This window comes from Petaurus breviceps, unplaced genomic scaffold (assembly GCF_028583685.1).
Source record: "Petaurus breviceps papuanus isolate PSGF00001 unplaced genomic scaffold, PetGlider_PUasm1.0 90417, whole genome shotgun sequence".
NCBI lineage: Eukaryota > Metazoa > Chordata > Mammalia > Diprotodontia > Petauridae > Petaurus > Petaurus breviceps.
The window spans coordinates 2156578-2181276 of NW_027187245.1; the positions used below are offsets into that span (position 1 = coordinate 2156578).

The 24699-nt window shown below is 40.9% G+C and overlaps 1 pseudogene; it reads left to right on the forward strand.

Annotated features, from left to right (window-relative positions):
* The first annotated feature begins 462 nt into the window (after positions 1–462).
* On the forward strand, positions 463–8720 carry LOC138177484 (tropomyosin alpha-3 chain pseudogene; annotated as a pseudogene).
* Positions 8721–24699: the final 15979 nt, after the last annotated feature.

A 24699-nucleotide genomic window follows, 5' to 3' on the forward strand; every position in this document is an offset into this window, starting at 1 on the left:
ATGTTATATTTCATCCAGAAACTCAGGGTTGAAAAGGAGCTCAGAGGCCATACCCAAAAGAGAAGCTCTACTCTAACAAATCCAATCAAAGGCCAGACCCAATCTTTCCAGTGAGTGGAACTTCACGAGGCAGTCCATTGCACAAGTGGATAGTGCCAATTATTAATTGAATTCAACAAGCACTTACTACATTCCAAGCATGGTGCCAGGAATTGAGGGTACAAAGACAAAAACAAACTATCTCTTGCTCTTAGGAGCTCACATTCTTACAGTCTTCTGGGAGAAAAACACAGATGCAAATAAGGAAATCCTGTCTGTCTGTCTGTCTATCTAGGCATGCATACATATTCTCTCTCTGTCTCTCTGTCTATAGATCTATTTCTATTGTAAATTCAAAGTAACTAGGGGAGAGGGGGGATAGTAACCACCTGGGGCAAGAGGACAGCCCTCTTGTAGGATATGATGCATTGGTTGAGACTCGAAAGGAGCCAGAGGCTCCCTGGGTACCCAAGTGAGGAAGGAGAGCCTTCAGAATTGGTGGTAAGTGTTCGATGCCATCCTGCCTCATTTTGTTTCTCCATTGTTCCTCATTCTGCCCTCAGGGGCCAAACAGAACAAGTCTGATCTCTCTTCCACATGACAGCTCTTCTGAGTAGATGAAGACATTAATATGGCATTTTAATTCACATACAACACATCCATCCATTATGAAAGCTGTTTTTAAAAACAAAAACACTAAACTGAAGCAGATGGCAGTCTCCCTGAATCAAGCATGTGAGTTGGGGGGGAGAACAAACTCTATTAGTGTAGGAAAATTCCAGAAGACTTTTACTTTGTAGTTTGGGATTTTCATGAGAAGAGGACCTTCCAAGGAGATTACCTACTGAGTTATTTCATACCCTTCTCCACAAATGTCAGCAATCAGAATTCACTGGCTATCAGGAAACAGAACTCAACAAGCTTTCATAAATGTTTCATGCTCATCTCAGGCCCAGAAAAATGAGATGCAAATATCACTTGTTCCTCTCAATCAATCAGCAATCACTAATTCAGCAATTACTATGAGCTGCCCCATGCTAGGCAATGGGCATATAAAGGCAACAGGGAAACAAATGGTGGCTCCCACTGTGGAGGTTACGATCTAGCAAGATGGAACACAGTATGTCCATATAGGCACATACATAATAACAGCTGTGAATGGCATCATTGAGGAAAGGCTCATGAGTGTAGAAGGTAGTATTTGGGTTGAGTCTTCAAGAAACTTAACTGGGATATGAAACAGCAGAGGTGAGGAAAGAAGGCACTCCAGGTGTGGAGGACAGCCAGGTGCAAAGGCACCAAGATGGGAGGCAGAGTGCTATGGGAGAATAGAAAGGCCAGTTAGGCTGGACAAACAGGTACGTGAAGGGGAATAATGTGTAACAGGAGGCTGGTACCAGGCTGTGAAGGGCATTAAAAGTCAAGCTGGGAGAGAAACAACACAGCACAGAGCAGAGGAAACAGTGACCAAAGCGGGAGCTGGAACAGGCTGGGCACCAAGGTTAGCATCACCATCATTGAATCAGTGAAGAGCAAGATTCAAGATCTGCAGCAGCAGGCCAGTGATGTCAAGGAAAAGCGGGCGTGGGAACAAGTTGAGGCTGAACCCTCAGACTCAGGAGCACCTGGATACAGCTCTGCAGAAGCCAGAATCGGCAGAGAAGACAGCTAATAAGGTGATTGAAAAATGAAGAGAAGATGGAACTGTAAGAAACCCAACCGAAAGGGGCCAAGCACATTCCAGAGGAAGCAGACAGAAAGGGAGGAGATGTCCCTCAAGTTGGTGATCACTTAGGGGCACTCTGCCTATTGGTGGGAGATGGAGGAGGAGATCAGACTAATGGACCAGAGAACCTCAAGTGTCTAAATGCTGCTGAAGAAAAGATTCTCAGAAAGAAGACAAATATAAGGAAGAGATAGCTATTCTTACTGATAAACTCAAGAGGGCAGAGACCCCTGCCGAATTTTCTAGGAGAACCTCAGCCAAGTTGGAAAAGACAAGTGATGACTTGGAAGACAAACTGAAATGCACCCAAAAGGGGCACCTCTGCATGCAAAGCATTCTGGACCAGACTCTGTCCCTCCCCCCAGCCCCACCATGTCACTGCTCCTTCCATTCAGTCGGCCTCCTCTGGAGGCCAGTCAGTCCAAAGCTGACCTTTCACCCAAGGGCTCATCTTCAGCCTTTAGGCCCCATTGTTCTCCCCACCCCTAGACACAACTCCCCATGTCAATTTCACAAAGCTGTCTCTGCAACTGCTCCCTCGAAATCCCAGCCAGCCTAGGGGCACAATGCAACAGCGGCTTTAAAGTATGGTGTATAATGTAGATATTTTATAATTACTTTTTTCATTGTTGTAGTAGCAGCCATTTGTAAACCATTTCAGATAACTCCCCAGTTCCTAGGCTACATCTAATCACTTTTTTCCCTTCAGGATTGGAAATCTTTCTGCCTCAACAGTGTCCCTTCTTTAGAGTAGAGTAAAAGAGGTGTTAGCCTGACTTACTGAGAGCTAAACATACCCAATAAACGATTTCACCATGGGAAACCTCAAATGATCCATACCAAGCACCAGCCAAACTAGAACAATCATTTCAGGAGGAGTTTGTGAAAAAAGGTGCTCTTCAGGTCTTCAGCTTTAAGGCATTTTGGGTGTCTTTTTTTTAAACATTTGCATTATTAACAACCAAGAAAATTACAGACAAGACCTCTCCAAATTGTCTTCCCTCTCCTCTCCCAGTCACAGAATGGATCATGAACCCCAGAAGCTGAGGTGTCTACTCCTAATGCCACTGTATCTTCTTTCAAATATATACATATATTTTAACCACTCATTAGCCAAGTAAAATGCATCTCATTAGGCGTTCCAGGGAACGAAGCTTCTGTCTCTAAAAGTACTATCTCGTTGTGCTTTGTATTACTCATTGCTGGAGGAATCTTGAATAGTTTTTCACTTATGCATGTTGTGTTTGGAGCTTTGTTTCTCTAGGGTAGGGAGAGCCAACAGAATCCCCCCCCCCACTGTTCATCCAGCTTTGAGGGCTCTCTGTCTACAGTTATGGGCTGCTAGTGTGCTAATCTTTTTTAATTCCTTTTTATTTGGGGGAGTAGGGAGGAGGAAGGTTTTTGTGCTATTGTATTAGGGTTGCATTGTGTAACATATTGGTTTGAAATGTATTCTCCTTCAGTGTGGTTTATTTGAGTCAATCTGGAGAAAAAGGAACCAACAGCACAACTGTTTTGATGCTAAAAATTAATAAACTGTTTTTCGAAGCAAAGAATCGGTCCCTCTAAAATTGTTCAAACTGAGGCATTCAATTTGAATGTAGAGACAACAGGGAACCACTGTTGTGTACTGAGGAGAACTGACATGGTCAGAGCCACAGTCCAGCAAAATGGCAGCTGTATACGGAGGAGGGAATGGATAGAAGAGTGACCTGAGGCAGGGACACCAGGTAGGAAGTCACTCCATAGAGAGATGAGGACATGATATACGTGAGCACATGATATACATGAGGATGATATACACACACGTATATATACCTAGACATATATGCACATATACATAGACACATACATACATACATACATACATAAACCCAGCTAGGTGGGGCTGCAGTGGATGCACTGGGCCTGGAGTCAGAAAGAACTGAATTCAAATCCACCCTTAGATATTTACTAGCTGTGTGAACCTTGGACAAGTCTGCTCACCTTAATCCACTGGAGAAGGAAATAGCAAATCATTCCAGTAACTCAGCCAAGAAAATCCCAAGGACAGTATGGTCCACAGGATAATGAAGAATCAGAAATGACAGATCAACAACATAGATGATATATAGCATCAAGCATTCTTAACTTTCAGTACAAGAATGTATTTTTAAGAATATTCTAATCAATATATTTCAACATGATTGGTTCCCTTTATAATGCTATATATGTGCTTCTATAAATTTAAAAATATGATTCTGCGAAGAGGTCTTTCCATATGCCTCACCATACATTGCCAAAGGGGTTCAGGACACCAAAAAGTGGAGAGTCACAACTATAGATTATTAGCAAATTCCTAATGAATGAGGGATGTTTTCAAAGTTATCCTGCAGTGAGACGAGAGAGCAAAAGAGAAGGGAGGAAGAACAGTTCTGTGTGTTCTTTTTGTCAGACCACTTCTAAGAAAGACAAGACTAAATACAGATACTAAATATAGATCATCTGACACTAGCTGGAATTTGTATGATTGATCACAGACCCCTGGGAGTGGTACAGCAATGCCAGTCCCAAGATCACCTAGCTAAATTCCGGTGATTGACACCTCCAAGGGTTATGGATGCTCACCCCTTATGGACACCTCAGCCTTTCACGAACGACTCAATGATTTGTCATTCATCCTAAGTTTTCATGTTAGCAGCTCTAGGAATGGTTTTGGCCTCCTGTAATTTATGTCAAGTTGGGATGTTCTGAAGATTTATAAAGGGCCTGGTTTAATGATGCATGGACAGCTCTTCATAAGAGTTACTCAAATGTCAACCAAATTCTGATGTACCTCTGGATACCGGATGCCCCCCTCTCCCCAATAACAAGCTATTTCCCAATAAAGTGGAATGGAGGCAAGGTCTCAGCTAGAAGAGAACACAATAGCCTGTATGAGTTATCTGCATATATAAATTTTACTCTAGTACTTTCTTACAGCAAGTTCTAGTTCAACATTTTGTACTTCAAAAATACCAAAAGCTTTTGGGTCAAGGTTGTCTATGATGTTGCATGTGATTGAAACATTTGATGGAGGACTTGTGCTTCCCTTTCTCAGGTTTTGCTCAGTGTGAAAGAATTAGGAGGGCAAAGAGTTGCTGATCTCCTGTGTTTTATACCTCCTTTGCAAAGGCAGATTGCCACCGGCAAAACAGCCTCCGGGCATTTAGTTTCTCTCTGTCCTCAGCTTTCATCCTGCTCCTACAAACTTTTCAGCATTGTGGTAGGAAACACAGAGCCCACTCATCTCCGCAAGACCCAAGAACCTCCCCAAAGACTTGTCAGAACTGTAGGCAAGGAAACGAGGAGATCGCCTGAGAGTGCTTTTCTTTGGGGGTTTTGGCAATGGTTCCCACCTTTAGGTGGAAGACGAGATTGCTAAAAGCAATGAAAGGAAAAGAGGAAAACATAAGTGAGACCGCAACTAGATCCAAGGTTAGGATGAAGATATGGAGTGATGAAGCAAGGGGACATGAATTAGCCCAGCTTTATTAAACTCAACATATTTAATTGCTAATCTTTCCAATGAATTTCTCATGGCAGAAAAGATTAGTGCTTATTTAGATAGATGGAGGGTAACTTTTGGTATCAATTTTCTATACATAGCTCAATAGGGTTGATCATTTATAGATTCATTTTCCTATTCAGGTTAAGAAAATAGAAAAGCCCTGGAGTCAGGAGGACCTGAGTTCAGATCCAGCCTCAGACTTAACACAAAAACTAGCCTTGGGCACGTCACTTAACCCCAATTGCCCTCCAAAAAGCAAAAAAAAAAATAGATGGTGCATTCCCTAGTCCCCATTTCATCAGTCCTCTGTAGCTCTTTCTCACAGAAACATCCACATCAAATTTAGACTGTTTACAAGAGACAAGCATTTCTAAGTCTTGGGGCATGTGTGGGCATGTTTGTCTGTCCACATGTATGTGTGTTGTTATTGTTTTTTGTAACAAAGAAGGTGCAATAGACTTGGGTTGAGGTTTGTGACATTAAAGAGGAAATAACTTCTATAACATAGAGTATATACACATTCACATATATACATACATATACATATATACATGTATGCATGTGTATATGTGTGTATATGTGTATGTATGTGTGTGTGTGTGTATATATATATATATCACGGCTAGCTGGGGCTGCAGTGGATAGACTCTTCATCCTTAACTATTGGTTTATTTTCCTGATTCAGTTCTGTCCTACATGGAAGAAAATCCAGCAAAGCAATAAAGCTTTGGAAGCCCAACAAGATCATAAAGTTAGAGCTGGAAGGGTGCACAGACACCACCTTTACCAACTCCCATATTTCACAAAGGAGAAAAGTGCAATTTAAAGAGGTAAAGTCACACATGCCACAAGAACCCTGATGGCTATTCCATAAGAGATGTCCTCTCCAAGAAAGACACATAGAGTCAGCATACCTAAGCTCTGGAAAGTTTGTCACTTCTATGCCCCATAACCTCTGCACTCACTAAGATCTGGCAGAATAGGGTTTCAACCAAATCTCTCTTTCACTGCCTTCTAGTGTCTGGGGCATTTGTTGCCATAGGGATCTAGGCCCAAGGAGTCCTACGTCCTGCCACCCTAAAAAGAAGCAACAGGGGTTGTAAAGAAAGAACCCTTGTATGTCCTTAGGCCAAACCACTCCACTGAGTATGGAGAGAATCTGGCCCTCTGTATTTCTAATGAGTGAATTGTTAATTAAGATTTGACAACACTATTTAAGTATCTTCGAAATTGAAATTAGTAATGCAGTCACACTTATGCAAATTTTATGGATTTAGAACAGGCCCATGGAATAAAATAAATATGACTGATAATAAAAACCTCACTGGCCAAATCTTGGTTTATCCCTCCTCCCATGTTGATTGCTAATAGAACCCTTTTATGTGCTGAATTCACATCAATGTACCATTATTCTGACATATTTTAGATAAAATGCATTCCAAATATTTTTCTTAATGCTACAGGAAAAAGATTTATTCTGTGCCTTGCATGTATTTCATACCCATTCAAAATATTATTTTATCTGAAGTGAGTCTGTGCTGGATGCCCATCTCTTCAAAAAACATTTTGTTTGGTTTTCTTTTCCTAAAACTTTCAGTTGCAAATTTTTCTCAGTCATAAAATGATGACAGCATTTTAGCCATTTCAAATTTTATGAAATGTCCTGGGAGCATAAGAGATTCCAAAAAGTAATGAAGTTTTTACTCAAAAGCATGCAAGAAGGATACATTTGGGGGTGCCTATAGCTTATCTACACCAACTCAGAATAAGTGGGGTATATTTGTTTTAAGGCAAAAACCTTACCTCCTAAAAAGAAGAAAGACATATGAATCATAGAATGGTAGAGATGGAAAGGGCCTCAGATATCACAATACCATCATATATAAAGGTAGAAAGGGAATTAGAAGGCTAATTTAACCACATTAGAGACTCTGTAGCAAAGATCTACCAGAGCGCCACATGAATTTGCTAAGCATAGTAAAGGCTACCATTTGGGGGGGTGGGGGAAGAAGCCTGTAAATTAACACTGAGTCATGTGGACAGTGGCTAAGAACTGAGCCCTGACCACAAGAGAAAAACAGTTTCTTCTAACCCTAAACTAGAGTTTAAGCTCCCACATTGATGTACATCAAGGACATATATTCTCAAGTTGGGACTTTGTCCATATATAACCCTGGCCCTGCTTTGAGCTCTTCCCTCTTTTTCTTTGCCGTCTTCAGAGAGTGCTCTTCCAATAAGCAGCCATGTTGTATATCATGTGGAATTGTTATTTGCTATTCTAGAACCTGAACTCATTCAAAACACTAATACCTATGTGAATATGAAAAATGGGGTGGAAAAGGACTGTAGTTCTAGAGTGTCTAGCCAATGACTAAACCACAGAGGATGGAGACTAGCTAGTTAAAGTTAGAAGCTTCTCTCTGATGAGTGGATTTAAGTCCTTAGCCATCTAATGTCCCTATAGTGATGGTAGTGGTGTTAGGGGTCACTGAGTGTTAGGTACAGATTGCTTCCACTGAAATGATGGTAGAGTTTTGAGTCCTCAGACAGTCTTACTAACATCAGAGAACAGCTAGCTAATATTGACATTACCAAGTTCTAGACTACCTATTCCCCACCCACATACTGGGTTTGACTGAAAGAACTAATTTGATTGAAAAGCCACAAAAGTAAATCAATCTCCATGCTTTATAATTATGCCTCATGTGTTACCAGCAAGGCCCCAGAACTACTCTTCTCTGTCCTAATTAGTGTGCTCCCTGCTTTGAGGTCTGAGCATGGAAGTGCCAGAAGCTTTATGTCTAACAACATTCCAAAAAGTTGTAGCTAACATTCTTATTGATTTCATTTTGAAGTACAAAACACACACACGCACACACACACACACACTTTTTTCAAAGGAAAACAACAAATAGAGGGCAAGGACTATTCATTTTGCCTTTATATCCCAGTCTTAACCAAAATGTTAACACAGGAGGCACTAAATAAATGCCTGTTGGACTGGATTAGATGGAAATAGGTAACAACTGAGTGGTTTGAATACTGATAAGTCATAAGCAATAGAGAACAAAAGGGTATGGTGACTTCTGTGATGAGCCATGCCTTAGGAAGGCAAACATCCCTGAACACACGTAGGATGTTGGATAACAGTCTCTCCCTCCCTTCTACCTTAGAAAATGGACGTGAACATGGCATAGGCCTTGAGGGACTGAAATATAACCATGATGGCTGTCCACTGAGGAAAATAAGCTGCCTGACTACTGAGGAGAAGGAAAAGACTGGCTACTATTATGATGAAGGAACAGGTGACATGGGAAAGACGCTTCATTTGCTTGGCCCCAAAGGGCAGAAAAACTAGGAACCATCCTCAGGAGTTAGAGAGGCAAATTCAGGCTGGATGTAAATAAAAGCATCTTAACATCCTGAGCTGGCCCCAAAGTCCAGGAAATGTTCAAAGCAAGGCTTTCAAGACCCCTTGTCACCTCAACCTCTCCTTGCTTAGCTAGCCCCATGTTAAGATAGATGGTCTTTAAGGTTCTGTACAGCTCACAGATTTGCAGATCCAGTGACATGACCTGGCCCTGTTGTTAGAGTTCTTACCAAGAGCTGACTAGTAGAGAAAACACTTGCCATAGGTTTAGGGTCTGAGATCAAGATCAAAGAGATGCAAGAACTAGCAGACAGTGAGAGGCAACAGCTTCATCAACTGACAGACTCAGAGATGCCCCCCACACTTCAAGAATATATATTCATTAGGACCCTGCTAATAAGCTATTTCATGATAGCAGGGCTCTTTTATACTTAACTCCCACATTCTACCAAACTACCAAAGTGATTCGGGTCTATCAGTAGATAAAGGCACTTCCTATAAGTCAGATAAGGTAAATTAAAAAAAAACCTTTTTTTTCAGGTGAAAAGCTATTTCTCAGGTCAGGGGGCTACCTCCTAGGGGAAGGACAAATCATTGAACCTTAATCTGCTATCTTTTGACCTCTCAACAAGGTTATATCCATATTGCACAAGAGGAGAGATATAAACAACTGAAAGTTTCCAAGCTCCACTCTCTGCAAGTTCATCAAACTGATGAGGGGGAGGGAATCAAACTTCCTTGATCAACCCCTCTTTATACTATTCACCCAAGTGATGATTTGAGTCTTCTTTTATATTCTAATTTTTTGGGGGAGGGAGACCAGAATAAAACCAAATTACACATTTATTCTTTTCTAAAAACAAAACAAAAACCCACCAAACAAACATTAAGCATGTCTTAGTCAGTGGTGTTTATTCTTTAATTGAGAAAATATCATTTTCCTACAATGAAGTTCTTGATTGGAATTTAAGTAAATTGAGTTTTGGAGCTGGGAAATGTGCTAGCAGAAACTTAACAAAAGATTAATGTGTCTCTGAACTGAATGTGTACAATGCATACCAAAGTGAGAGATGCTGTCTGCCGCCCAAGTGGGCTGAGGAGACTGGGATATTAACATTTTACAAAGGAAATTGATTGGACCAAAACTCTGGAGACTATCTAGTACAATGTCATGCTGGTTAGTCCTTAGAAAATATCAGGCCCCTACTAGAAGCTATGTTTATATTAATGTGTAGCTATTTTCCTGTCCTGTTATTATTTCCATATTCATTTATATACCTAAAATTTCATGTAAGGCCAATTTCTTCCTTCAAGCCATTGAAAACCATATATATTTGCTCTTTAAATCACATCTAAGGGCAAATATCAAAGTCTGAAGCTGGCCTCATTTCTGTTCAACATTAGCCTCATTTGTTCTTTCCTTTAAATAATAATGTGGGTGAAATTCATGTAGGTTGGGATTTGTAACTGTTTGCTGCAGGCACAGGATGGCCACTTCTTTATCAGGTTGGTTACCTGGTGCCCTCTGTCTCAATATAGACAGCAGCAATTCTCTCCTCCATCTTGGGTGAGGGAAGTATGTATGTGTGGTGGGGGGGGGATGGGAAGGGTATAATTAAGTCTGAGAGGAAGAATCTAATTTGCAAGAGGAATTCTTGCATGGGTGCTGCCCCTGCAGAAATGGGAGACACCTAAGTCTATAAGGTGCTCATTTCATTCCTGCCCCAGTAGCTATGTACCCATTGTCCTCTCTGCAAGAATACTGGAATCCAAAGAGCATTCCAAACTCTTCTAGATCATATTCTAGCCCCTTTACCTCTCTCTTGTGAAAACTTCAGACCCCATCATGCTGCCTCCTGAATAAGGCCTTTACTGACTCAGTATTTAATATTCTGCTTCTTATCACCAGCCTCCTCAGAAATTATTTGGGGCATATTTTTACTTTCTCATCTGTGCACATGTTGCTTCCCCATGCAACAGAATGTAGATTCTTTGAGGGGAAGGACAAGTTTCTGCTTTGTTTGTATTTCTTCAACAACTCATGCCTGACACATAGTGGGCACTGAATAAGTGCTCGATGACCTAAACTGAACTGGATTCGTGATCGTACCAGTGTGGAGAGTGTCCTCTGGGAAACAAGGAGGGTAATGCCTGCTGCTATGTCTACCCCACAGGGATGATGGGAGGTTCAACTGAAATAATATCTATCAAACACTTTGCAGACCAAAAACTGCTGTATAAGGAAATGTCAGCTAATATTACTGTTGTAGTTACTCAGATATTCCAATGGATCAGTAATATCTTGATTTGGATGCTCCTGCAAACAAAGCAGATCATGTGCCAACCACATCTGCTCATTGAGTGTCATTCTTGTTAATATCTTCACCGAAATTCAACATGGGGGTCCACCCAACCTACTGGAGGCCTTCCTCAATTTTTCTCTTGAAATCACAAGGGTATGATGGCAGCTAGGTGATGCAAGGGGCTAGAGCAAGGGGCTTTAAGTGAGGAAGACTCATCTTCCTTAGTTCAAATCTAGCCTCTTACTAGCTACATGACCTTGAGCCTGTTTGCTCATTTAACCCTGTTTGCCTCAGTTTCTTCATCAGTAAAATGAGCTGGAGTAGGAAATGGCAAACCACTGCACTATCTTTGCCAAGGAAACCCCAAATGGGGCCATGTGCAGTTGGACACAACTAAACAACAACATGAATGGAGTACTCTGGCTATCCATTTCTCATCTCTCACTTCTGCCATGCCAGTTCATTTTCTCATCCTATCTTACAATTACTTAATAACATCTCTTATTCCACTTGATCTTTCCTGTGTGGATAGCCCAGGCAAACTCCTTTGAGTCTTTCACATATTAATTTCCAAATTGCTCATCTACACTTTCTTCTAAACTGGTTTTCAGTCTCTCCTGTATATTTTTTCCTCAATGGACCACACTGGGGGTTGGGAGGCATCAGCAATCCTCCTTCCCCAACTCCCTTCCCAATAAAAGAAAAAAAAATGTAAAAAATAAAGATAATCAAGCAAAAACAACAACACAGTGGCCATATCTAAAACTGTACAACACTTGTAATACCTTGAGTCTATTACCACACTGAGGTAGATAACATGCTTCAAAAAAGGTCTTTTGGAGACATGGATAGTCATTGCACTGAAAAGAATTCTTAAGTCTTTCAATGTTGTTCTTGCATGAATTGTTTGACTGCTTAGTTCACTTTTCATCAATTGAAACTTCCCAGAGATCTCTGAAATCATCTCTTTTCTTATTTCTTATGGTATAATATTATTCCATCATGTTCATATACTACACTTCTTTCAGTCATTTCCAACTGATAGACACATTCATGGATCCTAGTTAACTTCTCATTTCCCCCTTTTCATCCTCCCCTTCAGGATCATATGCTTTGCTTATTAGCTACTCCTTCCCTAGTGTGATCCTTCCTCTTAATACCTACCCTCTCTCAGCTTCCAGTTTTTTCTTATTTCCTTGCTGAGTTTGATGTATTTCTATATCAAGCTGTCTGTGTTTAACTCTATTTTGTCCATTTCATGTAAAAATTAAGTGCCTATGATACCCACTCCCCCCTTCTTCTATATATGTATACTCTTTATCTCACAATACCCAATTATTAGAAACTATTCCACTTTCTTCTTCCTTTCTACACTAGTATCTTCCTTCTGTTCTCCATTTTCTTTCCCCTCTTAAAACTCCCAAAACAGAAACAATTCATCTTCAGATTTTCTTGTATTTAGCTCCATCAAATACCCTTTGAAAACAGAGAGGTTCTCAAGGCACACTTGTTTCTTCTCCCTCTACCAGAATGTTAGCATAACATCATCATCATACAAATCCTCCATTTGCTTAAAGACAGTTTACCTAATTTTTTCTTAACTCTGATGTTTCTATTTCAAAGTTCCTCCTCAAGTTCTGATATTTTCACCAGAAATGTGTATAAGTCCATACACTTGTTTTATTTGTTTTTGTGGCAACCAAGCAGCATGATAAAGATTCCCAGTTTTATATACAATCTTTTTTGTGCTTTCCTATGTAGATTCAAATGCTCTCCTTCTAATGTTTTAAGTTCAGAAGTTTTAGAAAAAGAATTTTTTTATTAGTTTGTTTCCTTTTAGTTTACAGGATTCAATTCCAAGTTGTGGTATATGCATGTTATGGAATACTATTGTGCTATAAGAAACGAGGAGCAGACAGACTTCATATTTGCCTGGAGAGGCTTAAAAGAACTGATGCTGAGTGAGAAGAGTAGAACCAGGAGAAATTTGTACACAATTACAGACACAATGTGTGTGTGATGACCAACTTTGATAGACTGGAATCTTCTCAGTAATGCAGTGATATAAGTCAATCCCAAAAGACTCATGATGGAGAGAAATATGTGCATCCAGAGAAAGAACTAGAAAGAACTAAGTTTATATCCAGGTGGAAGCAAAATACTTGATCTTTTTCCTTCTCTTATTTGGTTTTATGTCCTCTTTACCATTTTTCATTCCAGCTGGTACAATCTGTCCTTATAACCTGACTAATGTATAATGTGAAAGTATTTACAGATCCTATACCTGACTATAAGCCACCATGGGGGGGGGGGACAAAATATGAAACTCAAGGAATTGTGGAATTGAATCCTGTAAAAGAAAAAGAAATTTTAAAAGGAAAGAAAATATTAATGTGAATAAGAAATATGTCCACTCATCAGCTACTGGCCAAGAGTTAACATTTATCAATAATCAGACTGATGTTTGTTTATGCTCTAAAATAGGGATTCTCTGTATTCTCTGCTGCCTTCCCTGACATTCTTTCCCAAGCACTGCAGAATCAGAAGAGGGTGGTATTTGTAAAAATTGTTCTTTTTCATGCATTGTCAAAGCAAAACAATTTTCATCATTTCATGGCTAGACTACAAGTGATATGCCTTTCCATACCTAGCTTAAGTTGGTCCTCAGAAAACAGTCTGTTATCAAGGCTTCACTGGAAGCCTCTCCAGCATGATAGAGCCTGTCCCAGTTAGCCCTCTCCTACAGGAGCCTTGAAGGACATAGGATCACTCACCTCCAAGTCATAATGAGGAACAGAGGATGATTTGGATGATCCTTTTTGCGGGGTATTAGTAACATTGGCAGCAGTAATGATCCCTCAAGTAGTACAGATGGAAAAACCTTTCATTGCTGCTCAGCCTACTGAATTCTGATCCATGCCTTTGCACAAATCCTCTATGAACGATCTCCCTAAAATCAAGCAAGGCCAAAGGAAAAGTCTTACAAGGAGTACCATAGCAGACGGTGGCAGCACCCTATGGTATCTCATATATGGAGATGAGGGTAATATATGATGAACCCCTGTCAATCAATTAGCAAGTATTTATTAAGCAATTAGTGTGTTTTTGTAACGGTGGGGGATGCAGGAGGTATGGAAGACATATAGCATCAAATCTGGTTGGGGAAGAAAGAAAAGCTCATGTCCATCAAGAGCAAACAATACATAAAAGACTTTATAGACCTAATGACTTAACTGTCTGGAGTAGACAAGGAGTGGGGCAGGAGGGTAATATGGCCTTGGGCAAATCACTTCTGTCTTCCCCCACATTGTTGTTGGGGGTGGGGGGGAGACAGTGAATTGCTCTACCAGGACAGAGCTGCTCCCAGGGAAAGGATGTGGGCACCCTGGTGTCTTCTTTCTTGAATTAATACTTCTTCCTAACCAGTTGCTAACTTGGGTGGCTTCTATGCTGCTGAAAAGTTTCAAGTGTTTTCAGAAAACATTAAGTTTGGTGTTGGGGGACAGAAGTCAGATCAGCCAGCTCTAATTAAAGATCTTCCTATATTATCTCTTATCTGAGGAGAGGAAAAATTAACCTTTATTGAGCCCAGCAGATCAACATAAGAAAGGCAGAGCTTTATTTTCTTTTATTCAATTGGAATTAGAAAGAATATTTGTTTCAAGTTGAAAACAAAAATCTATATTTGAAAAACTCTAATAGTCCATATCTATAAACCTCACAAGTCAATCTATGGATTTTTATGCCAAGACATATTCTGCAAGTTGAATAAATTCCCATTTGCCTCTCTCTCTTAAAATTCGAAGAGAGAAAAATATATTATGTTTAATTGAAGATTCTGGTTACTGGGACTTTAGCTCATCAAGGTATAACTGTATTAAGGAAAGTGGGTACCATGAAAGGTCAATAAGAAATGAGCATTATGTAGTAGCTAATATCATAGCAACCAAAGCAAGCTCTCACAAGGTATAATTTGGTGTTGAGCTGAATTCCACTGAAATCAAGTGAATCTAACAAAAGAATCTAAATGCTAACTATGTATACAACAATAATGTGAACTGTCTCAGGTACTCAGGCAGCTAGGAAGGTAGAAGATCTGCTTGTGGCCCTTGATGAGCTCAGGATATTGTTGGGCAGAAGTGCAGCTAGCAATTTCCCACCTAGGGGAAGTACTAAATAGACACTTGGGGCGAGTGGCATAAAAGGTACCTTCAATAAATATAATGACCTATCTTGGCTTTGGAGAAGAGATGAGGTAGGAGACTACAGGTATTGAAAGTTTTCTTATTCCTGGATATTCTGGGATGCCGTAACCATATCAGATTTTACTTAACTATTTTCCTTGATTACAACAGAGGAGAGTATCTGGTCCATGTTTGTGAAAAGAGAAGACATAAGTAAAACTTATTTGCTTTTTTAAAGTATACTCAAATTCTCCTAGGGAGAACTTACCTAGGGTGGAGTCAAGATGGACACAATATCTGGGAGCTTCCTATTTCTAGTAATTATTCGTGCTAACTGGATGCTAAGTTTCTCCCTCCTTAAATACTGCAAGCCTTAATGGTGCTGTGTGAATGTCAAAACCATGGTTGGCCCAGTTTCACTACGGCTCTGCTATTGGAGAATTAAGACAAAGTTCCATAGCTTTGTGGGCTGATAGAGCCCTTCCTGATTTGACTGGCCCCAAATGTTCAACAGAAAGAAAATCAATAGTAACTAACAAAATGAGGTCACATACAATTGAGTGTCAACGAAAGATTACTGAGAGGAAAAACCAGGCAAGTTCAGAGGAAGGGGAGATTATTTGGGGCTGGATCACCCAGAGAAAGGAGACTACAAAGAAAAAGTGGGACTGGAATTAAGGCCCCAAAGGATAAGTATAGCTTCAGAAAGGCTTCTTACACATCTTCACAGTAGGAGGCTTATGTCTTTACCCTATGGCAACAATTTCCCCTATAATCTAAAGGAACATTAACAGATGTACTCTGGAGTTGCCATCCAGAGAACACATATATTTTTAGTAGGTAATTTCAATGAGATCCCAGCTGGGAATTTTGTTTTTTGAAGCATTCAAAGATGCTTTAACATGACAGAGGTAAAATGTTATTTTCATAAATGCAAGGCTGTTGGGGTCAAGGGAAATGGAATTAATCCACTTAATAAGGAGACTTTGATACTTGGCCCCCATTGGCCCCACCATGAGAGCTATATGGCTTAATCCCATACCCATCAACATGGCCCTGGAGCTTTTCTTACCTACTTAAAGAGAATGAAAACTATGTAAAGGGGAGAAGAAAGATACCTAGGCTGACCATTTTCATCACTATCACTGATTGGCAAGGAGAACAAAGGTCTTTGGGCTTCTCTATATACTGTTTTTCAGTCTTAGAATTAGCCTTAGAAGAATCATCCCACCAGGCAAAATCTACTGCTTTGGGAAGGCTGAAGTTTTTGTCGTTGGTTTGTTTTTTTTCCTTGTCTGCTCTTGTGAATTCTGATCATGTAAACAACTTCTTACTCCCCAGGTGGGCTGTTGCTCAGGCTTGCTTTGCCTTTAACAACCACCTAACTGAAAGATAATAATCAATACTGCTAGCCCAGTATAATGGAAGGAGGGGGGGAGGGTATTTAGGTCATTAAATATCAATAGACAGAAATGGAAAAGCAGCACCTCACATCATTAAAATGATTAGAAGCATACCATGCTTCCTGGTGTAACATCTCAAATGAACACCCAAGGAGCTTCTCTTGCTGGGGAACTGAAATACTAGAAAAGCAGCTTAGGACACAGTCTTTGTGGGGAATTTTCCACTGAGTCCATAAAGGCAGGAGCAACTTTTTCTCAAAGGACTTAAGAAAACTTTGATCTAAAATATAACTCCTTCTCCTATTTATGGAGTGGTCACACCAGAATTCACATCCAAGGAGGACACTGTCCAGCTCTGCGTACTGTGTCAATGTCAAATGCAGAGGTGAGGCAATCAGGCACCTGGATGGGGGAGTGTTGCTAATCCATCTAGATGTCAGATCAAACTTCACACCTTTGTCTTTTGTGACATGTGGTGAAGTGTGTGTGTGTGTGTGTGTGAGCACGCGTGCACAGGTATCATCCAGATATTCTTTTTACAACTCAGTACTCCATTTTGTTCACTGCCTGTCTCATCTCCCTCATTAAATGACAATCTTTTCAAAGTCAGGAACCAAGGCATGATGTTTCTTATTCCTACCATGGTGCCACTGGCACTAAGAGAATATAGAAGCTCCAGTCTGAATCAGAAATATCTGAGAGTTACTAGCTGTGTAACTATAAGCAAGTCCTTCAGCTCTTGGTACCTCAGTTTCCTTATTTGTAAGATAGTGAACAATAACACCTATAGTACCTCTCTTACAGGACTGCAGGGAGACATCATTAGATACTATCTTAGGCATTTAGCAAATCCTTAAGCCAAGATTTCTAAAATCTATGACTGAACAGGTTCCATCTTCAATGCATTCTGTGGTTTAACATTTTTCTGACCCTCTGCTACTATAGAAAGACTATAAGCCAATAGGAATAAAGCAAATACAAGCAATTTGGAGTATAGGGAGTATATCTATTTTCGCTAACAGTAAGTAAAATAACAGAAAATAACTACATACATACATACACACACACAACATAAAACACCTACTTTTCCTGTCAATGAAATTCTCAGCTTTGCAGTTGGAAGGGACCTCAGTAAGAATGTAATCCAAAGCATAACCATAAAGGAATAAGAGGTAATTAGGTGGTATGATGAGTGTTGGGTCTGGAGTCAGGAAGACTCATGTTCCTGAGTTTAAATCCAGTCTCAGGCACTCACTACTAGTGTGACCCTGGACCAAGTCATTTAATCTCCATCTGCCTCAGGTTACTATAAAATTGGAATCTTAATAGCCCCTCCCTTCCAGGGCTATGGAGAAGACTAAATGAGACATCAAAAAAGTGCATTTGTAAAGTACTACATAAATGCAAACTATTATTATTTCCATTAGACTTTGGTATTCTTGAGAGCAGAGAATTTGGTCTTTCTTTGTATCCCCAACGCTTCGCACATCATATGTTGTTATTGCTGTTGTTCAGTTGTGTTCAACTCTTTGTGACCCCATGTGGGGTACTGGCATGGCCTGCCACTTCCTTCTCCTGCTTATTTTACAAATGAAGAACTGAGGCAAAAGGGTTAAGTGACTTGCCCAGGGTCACACAGCTAGTAAGTATCTGAGACCAGATTTGAACTCAAGAACATGAGTCTTCCTGACTCCAGGACCAGCACTCTATCCACTATACCACCCAACTGCCCTACATTACTGACAGGAATCTTCCAGTAGAGGACTCTCTCTTACAACAAGAAGTTAAGTAGGTCAATTGTCTCCAAACCTTTGTGATGGCATTCCTATCAATAAAAATGGGGGGGGGGGGAGGATGTATCTCTAGCATTCTAAATCTACTTATTAATAAATTATAGGTATTATTATATTATGGGTACTAATAGAATAAAAATATTAGTACATTGTATAAATTTTACACAAGAAATAGAAACTACAAAAGAATGAGGTAAAAATTGAATAATATTTGTTCCTAGGGTCAACCATAAACCACTGGGATTTACTGAGCAGACATGGTCAATGACACAGTCAGAGCTGTGCTTTAGGAACCTGACTTTGGCAGCCTTATATAGGACAAAGGGAATGAAGAGAGAAAGGAGGCAATGAGGCCAGTTGGGAGGCTACTATAGTAATCCAGAAGAGAAAAGATGACAACCTGAACCAGGGTGGTAGGTGTGTGAGCAGAGAGAAGAGGACATACAGGAAAGATGATATGGAGGGAGAAACAAGCCAATTACACAATGGATTGTATATCTGGGGTGAAGCAGGGTGAGGAAGGTCTGCATGGCATATTGCAACCCATCCAGGCCAGTTTAACCCAGAAGATTCCTTCAGTCCCACTGAAAACAAAGTCGTGAAGGGGAGTGGGGTAGGCAGGGGGCCCTTATCAGTCACTACCACTTGGGCTTCTAAGGTGTGCTTTTTACAGTCATTTGGGTGATCTCTTAGGTATTCTGCCTCCATGATGGGCTACAGATGCCTGAGCTTCAGTTAGGTTATAACCCTCTTGAAAGGCTGACACCTAGGGAAGCCACAGGAGCCCAGAAGTAGGAAGGAGTGTATTGTATGCTAGTAAGCACAAAAGGGTGCTATAATTCTATTACAGACAACCCTGTGAATGGCTATCGATGGGGACGGAGGACTGGACCCAACTTCCTGCTCTCTGAAAGGCTTATCACACAACCCTTGCAGTCATGTGAAGGCCCAGGGATAGAGGCACAGCCCTCACTTTGGAGATCAACGATCTAGGCTTTGCTTAAGGCCGGGTAAGGAAGGGAACTAACCACTTCTCCAAACAGTCAATTCTTCTTTTCCCTGGTTCTATCCATTGGTAGGCTTTTCGGGACATCAAATCCAACTTTGTTTCTTGGATACTTCCTCTAACTGCTCTTAATCCACTCTCTGGGGCCAAGCAGAACAAAGTGAAACTCTCTTCCACAAGAGACAGTCCCTCAAATACTTGAAGACAGCTATTAACATGCTCCACCTCCATTCCCTTCCATTAGCTCCCTCTTCTCCAGGCTGAACAGCTGTTTTTTTTTTCATAACATCTTCATTCAGAATGGCCTTAAGACCCTTTAGTATTCTGATTGCCTCAGATTCTGGAGTTTATCAAAGCCCTTCCTAATTTCTACACTATAAACTACAATTGGAGGATAGAGATTGTGTTGGAGCTGGAGTTAGGAAGATATGTTTCCAAATCCTGCCTCTTAAGGTTACTAGCTGTGGAACCCTGTGATAGTAATGGCAATTAAAGATTCCCCTATATTGGCTTGGTTTTCAAATTGATTGTGTTAAAACTCAGAGTTTGTTAATCCCACCTGTGGGATGGACTTGTTGATGTGAAAAGAGAGTCCTGAACTGGGAGGAGCTGGTGACGTATATCTGGAGAGACAAGAGAGAGGCAGAAGAACTTTTTGGAAGCAGCACCTCGTGGAGGCAGAGAGAGACTGAGAGGATTGTTGAGTGCCGCTTTGAATCGCCCTGGACTTTTGAGACCTGCCCCCTGAGCTGCCAAGGACTGAGGAGACATGGCTGTTTTGCTGGTACTTTGTCTGTTTTGATGTTGTTTTGCCAGATTTGTCCACTGGTGAAAGACAGTCCTGTTGAAGAAGTCCTGGAACCTGGCTTTTGGTTAAGAAGCCCTGAGACTGTCCTGCAGACAGAGAGTGAATATTGTCCACTGGTGAAGGACAGTGCTGTTGTTGCAGGGGTCTGGAGACTGTCCTGCAGACAGAATGAATACTGTCCACTGGTGAAGGACAGTGCTGTTGTTGCAGGGGTCTGGGAACCTTTCTGTTGGTTCAGAAGCCCTGAAGAAGGATTTTCTTGTTGTATGTTTACAGAAATCCTGGGAGAGGGTTTTGCTAATGTTTTCAGGGGTTCTAGGACTGTTCTACAGACAGAGGATGAATTAATGAAGGGACTGGCAATGTATCTTGTGGCCTTGCTAAGCCTTGTCTCCCCAGGAACTAAGATTGCTGAGAACTTGCCTCATGTCAAGATGAAGAAAAGACCTCCATTTGGGTATTAAGTGCTGTGCTTAAACTTGATGTAACTCTGGGGTAGATTCAATTGTGATCCAGGGGTGGGGAACTTTTGACCTTTTTGTGCTCTGTGATTGAACAAATGAAGGTATTTTACTTATGTTTGGAAACTAATCTCCATTTGAGAAGAGGGGCTTTGTGGTGGACTAAATGAAGGTACAGCCTAGGGGTAGAGTAGTATTTAGAACAGGGACTTTGTAATTGATTGAATGAATGGAAGGTCCTGGGGTGGGGTAGTACTTGGAGATTATTTAATCACCCTTAGTAAATGCTGTATTTTGAATGATGTCATATTTTGATCTTCTCTGTTCTTGGTTGGTCACTGAATAAAATGGAGAGCGCCTATGCTGGTATTCTGAACCTTGGGAAGTTGCCTTTCCTTGGCATTACATTACAAACCCTAAGCAAGCATCTCTGAGATTGGCAAATTTCTAGGATTTAGCAACTAAGTTATAAATTGGAATTTGCCCTGGCAGACGGAGTTGCCATGCTGAGACAATCAGACACTCTTGATACAAAGACTACAGCCTTGAAAAACCAATGTATTTTTTTGCCCAGCCCCAACTGCCAATCTCCTAGTGAGTCAGCCTTGTCCTCAACATCTTGTCCATACACTAAACATTAATTATTAAGGACTTGCTTGGCACCGGACTAAGTGCTGGGGATATAAAGGAGGAAATAAGAAAGTCTCCGTAATTCACTTTATTAGCCAACACAACAGAACAAGAGAGACTTAAGGCAAAATGGGGGTTTGAAAGGGGACTTTTTTTGTAATCATTATCTAGGAAGCTAAGAGCTTCCCCATCCTTCTTTCTTTCAAAGTTCAGTCCTACTTCAGAAGGACTTTAAGATCCACCCTAAATGGGTCTATTCCTGCTCACAACTTTGCCCCACCAGTCAGGGAAAATGTTGATTCCTCCCAATTGTTAAGACTGGTGATAAGGAAATTGGTGTCTCTCAGATCAGGATTAAATGAACTAAATAACAGTACTCGAGACCTTGTCTTAATATAGCCCCCCTCCTAGCATCAGAGTTGATTGGCATCCCTTGGGAACACCTACTCTTTGAAGGGCTCATATCCTGTACCTTCAAATCCCAAATCAAACAAGTTTTGCAGTATAACTTCCATGAAATGCATGTCAAGCCACCTTGAGAGAAATTAAACCATGGACACAGGTATCCTAATTTTGTTTGTCTCTCAGAACAGACTTTCTTAAAAGTGGGGTTCGTGGGGTTCACAGGGAACAAAAACGGGAATCAAGTTAGAAAATGGACCAGTAGAAAAGAGAACAAGATGACAGCCGGTGATTGACTACAACTTCTTCAGTGCACATCACCCCAGGTTCCAAAATTGTTTCAAGTTACCTATGAACTCCTTTCAAGAAACTTTGAAGTTACTCATGAACTCCTTCAACTACTTGCTGTGTTGGAATGTTAACCAGTAAGCTTCATGGGATGACAATGTATCTAAGGTTAACCATTCTCCATTCTTATCTTAAAATGTTTCCCTTACATCCAAAGCAGCACAAAAATACATTGATATTATGTTGATATGCTTGGAATGTACTTGTAACTATGTGACAAGAGAACTTGGGCACCCTGAGGGAGAGAAGGAGATTGCAGGTGGCAGGAGGGTCAAACCACCACTACCATTTCAACCACAAGGTACTCTCAGAACAAAGAGGAGATAGCCCAGCATCCAGCATCAAAGAACTCAGTGCTCAACCACCCACCCACCCACCTCCATCAACCCTATTCCCAGCCATCATCTAAGCTTGTAAACCCTATGGAGCAGGCGTTAACACCTCCCCCACCCAAAACTGCTAACCAACTTCCAACAAGCAGACAGGCCAGCCTAGATGAAGGCAATAAGGGTTCCTGAGGGAGGAAGCAGCTTGTGTCAGCCAGGTCAAACCTTTGGCACTACCTTGACTTTTACCTCTTTTCAGAACCCAGGAGAGACGATCCAGAAAGCAAATTTCAAGAGCACTGGGAACTATGGTGTCCTTCCCTTCTGCCACTCCATTCCACCAACTGTACAGGCTGTGCTGCTAGCCCAGACCTATCAGTGATCACTGAGTAGAGCAATACTTACAGAGCAGGGACTTACCACCCTGTCTTCCTCCTCAACCACCACCAGTCTACTACCTGCTGCTGAAGGAAGGCAAGTTCAAGAGCCCTGGGGATAATAGTCTCTCTCCTCCCACAAAAATCCCATCAACATTTCTACCAGACTGGTAGCCATTGTCCCGTGGAAATTCAACCTGACAACCATGCCCCTTGTCATCTCAGTAGCCATGGCTACTAAAGAGGCAAAAAGAAAATTCTTGACAACAAAATCCTTGGTTCTGCCAAATATTTCAACATCAGAAATAATTATGGTTTGATCAATGGAAAGAGAATTACAGATGATGCATTAACACCTTTGTCTTTGCACCCTAAAGACCTCAGGAATTTTCCACCTCACTTGCAAGTGAAATGTTCCCTATATGTGGTCTCCCCTATTAGAATGTGAACTCCTTGAGGGTAGGAACAGTCTGAATGGGGACTTCTTCCTCTGAGATAGCTAGGACTTAATAGCAAAATCCTAGGCAGTTTCCCTACCCCCATGACCTAGGAAATTGTTTGAAACACCAAGGTTTTGAAAAGGTCAAAGAGGTACTATGTGTTGGAGGGGATTTGAATATGAGTTTTCCAGACTCTGAGGTCAATATTTTATGCATTGTGCCATGGATAGGGACAATTATATAAGGATTCTAGTGCAGATGGTGAAAAAAAGAATGCAAAAGCCCTATGTTGGATCTTCCTCTTGCCAGATGTGAATGAGGCACTGAATTAATTTTTTATTCTGCAGTTATTAAAATATTTGAGTAGCAGGAGCAGAAGAAATATAGCTAAAATATCCTCATCCAAGTTCATCATCTTTCCCTTCCCTGATCTACATTAAGAAGCAAGATCAATTGAGTGGAAGCCCAGGCTCCATAGCTGAAGTAAAAGAGTACTATTTTTACCGCAGGAGAAATGAAACCCAAACATGCTGAATCACAGAAGTACCACATTGGAAGTGTCTTCAGTGGCCACCCAGTCCAACCCATTCCTGAAAAAGAATCTGCTGTAAAATATACTCAAAGAGTGACCACCAAGGCTTTACTTGAAAATCTTCAGAAAGCTTTTTTTTTGTTAGTGATTCTGGCAGTGTACGCATTTCTAGGAAATCTTAATTTCAAAATTAGAAAGGACCTCAGAGGTCATGTAGTCAATCCATACCTAACCAGGCATTTCCAGTATGACATACCCAAGGGGTGGTCATCTAGCCGCTGCCTAAACAACTCAAATAACAGGGAACTGAAGATCTTCTAATGGAGCCCATCATATTAGACATCATTAATGGAGAATGCATTATAAATTCTAAAGGCCTGAATGAGAATGTCTAGTAAAATGAATTAGAAACTAATAAAGAGGGGCAGCTAGGTGGTGCAGTGAATTGAGCACCAGCCCTGGAGTCAGGAAGACCTGAGTTCAAATGTGGCCTCAGACACTTAACACAAAAACTAGCCATGTGACCTTGGGCAAGTCACTTTAACTGAAATTGCCCTCCCCCCAAACAAAAAAAAACCTAATAAAGATCTTTCCTAATCAAAGGGACGCCATTCACCATATTTGTGTTGATCAATGTGTGTTTTTATTCAGTATCTTAATGAATCAGTGATATGACTGATATTAACATTCTCTCCAATGGTATGGAATAGATTATATGCCATCGATACCTGTTCACCCCATGAAACTCTTGTTTTGATCCTTCCACAGAACCTCTCTCACTGGCCCATCCAATGTGCTGGGGCTCTGTCTCAAGATTTCTTGCAGTTACATGGGAACCAATGGAAGACACAGGACTTCCATCTGTTATCTCTTACTTCTTGACTCACCCCCACCTCTCTTTCCAGTTGTACACCTTCTTGATGATATGTTTTCACTGGCCTTTGTACAATGCTTTCATTGAGTACCATTACACAGTCAAGTCACTCCCACCACATCTCTGCATTGCCCTTCTAGTGACTTGA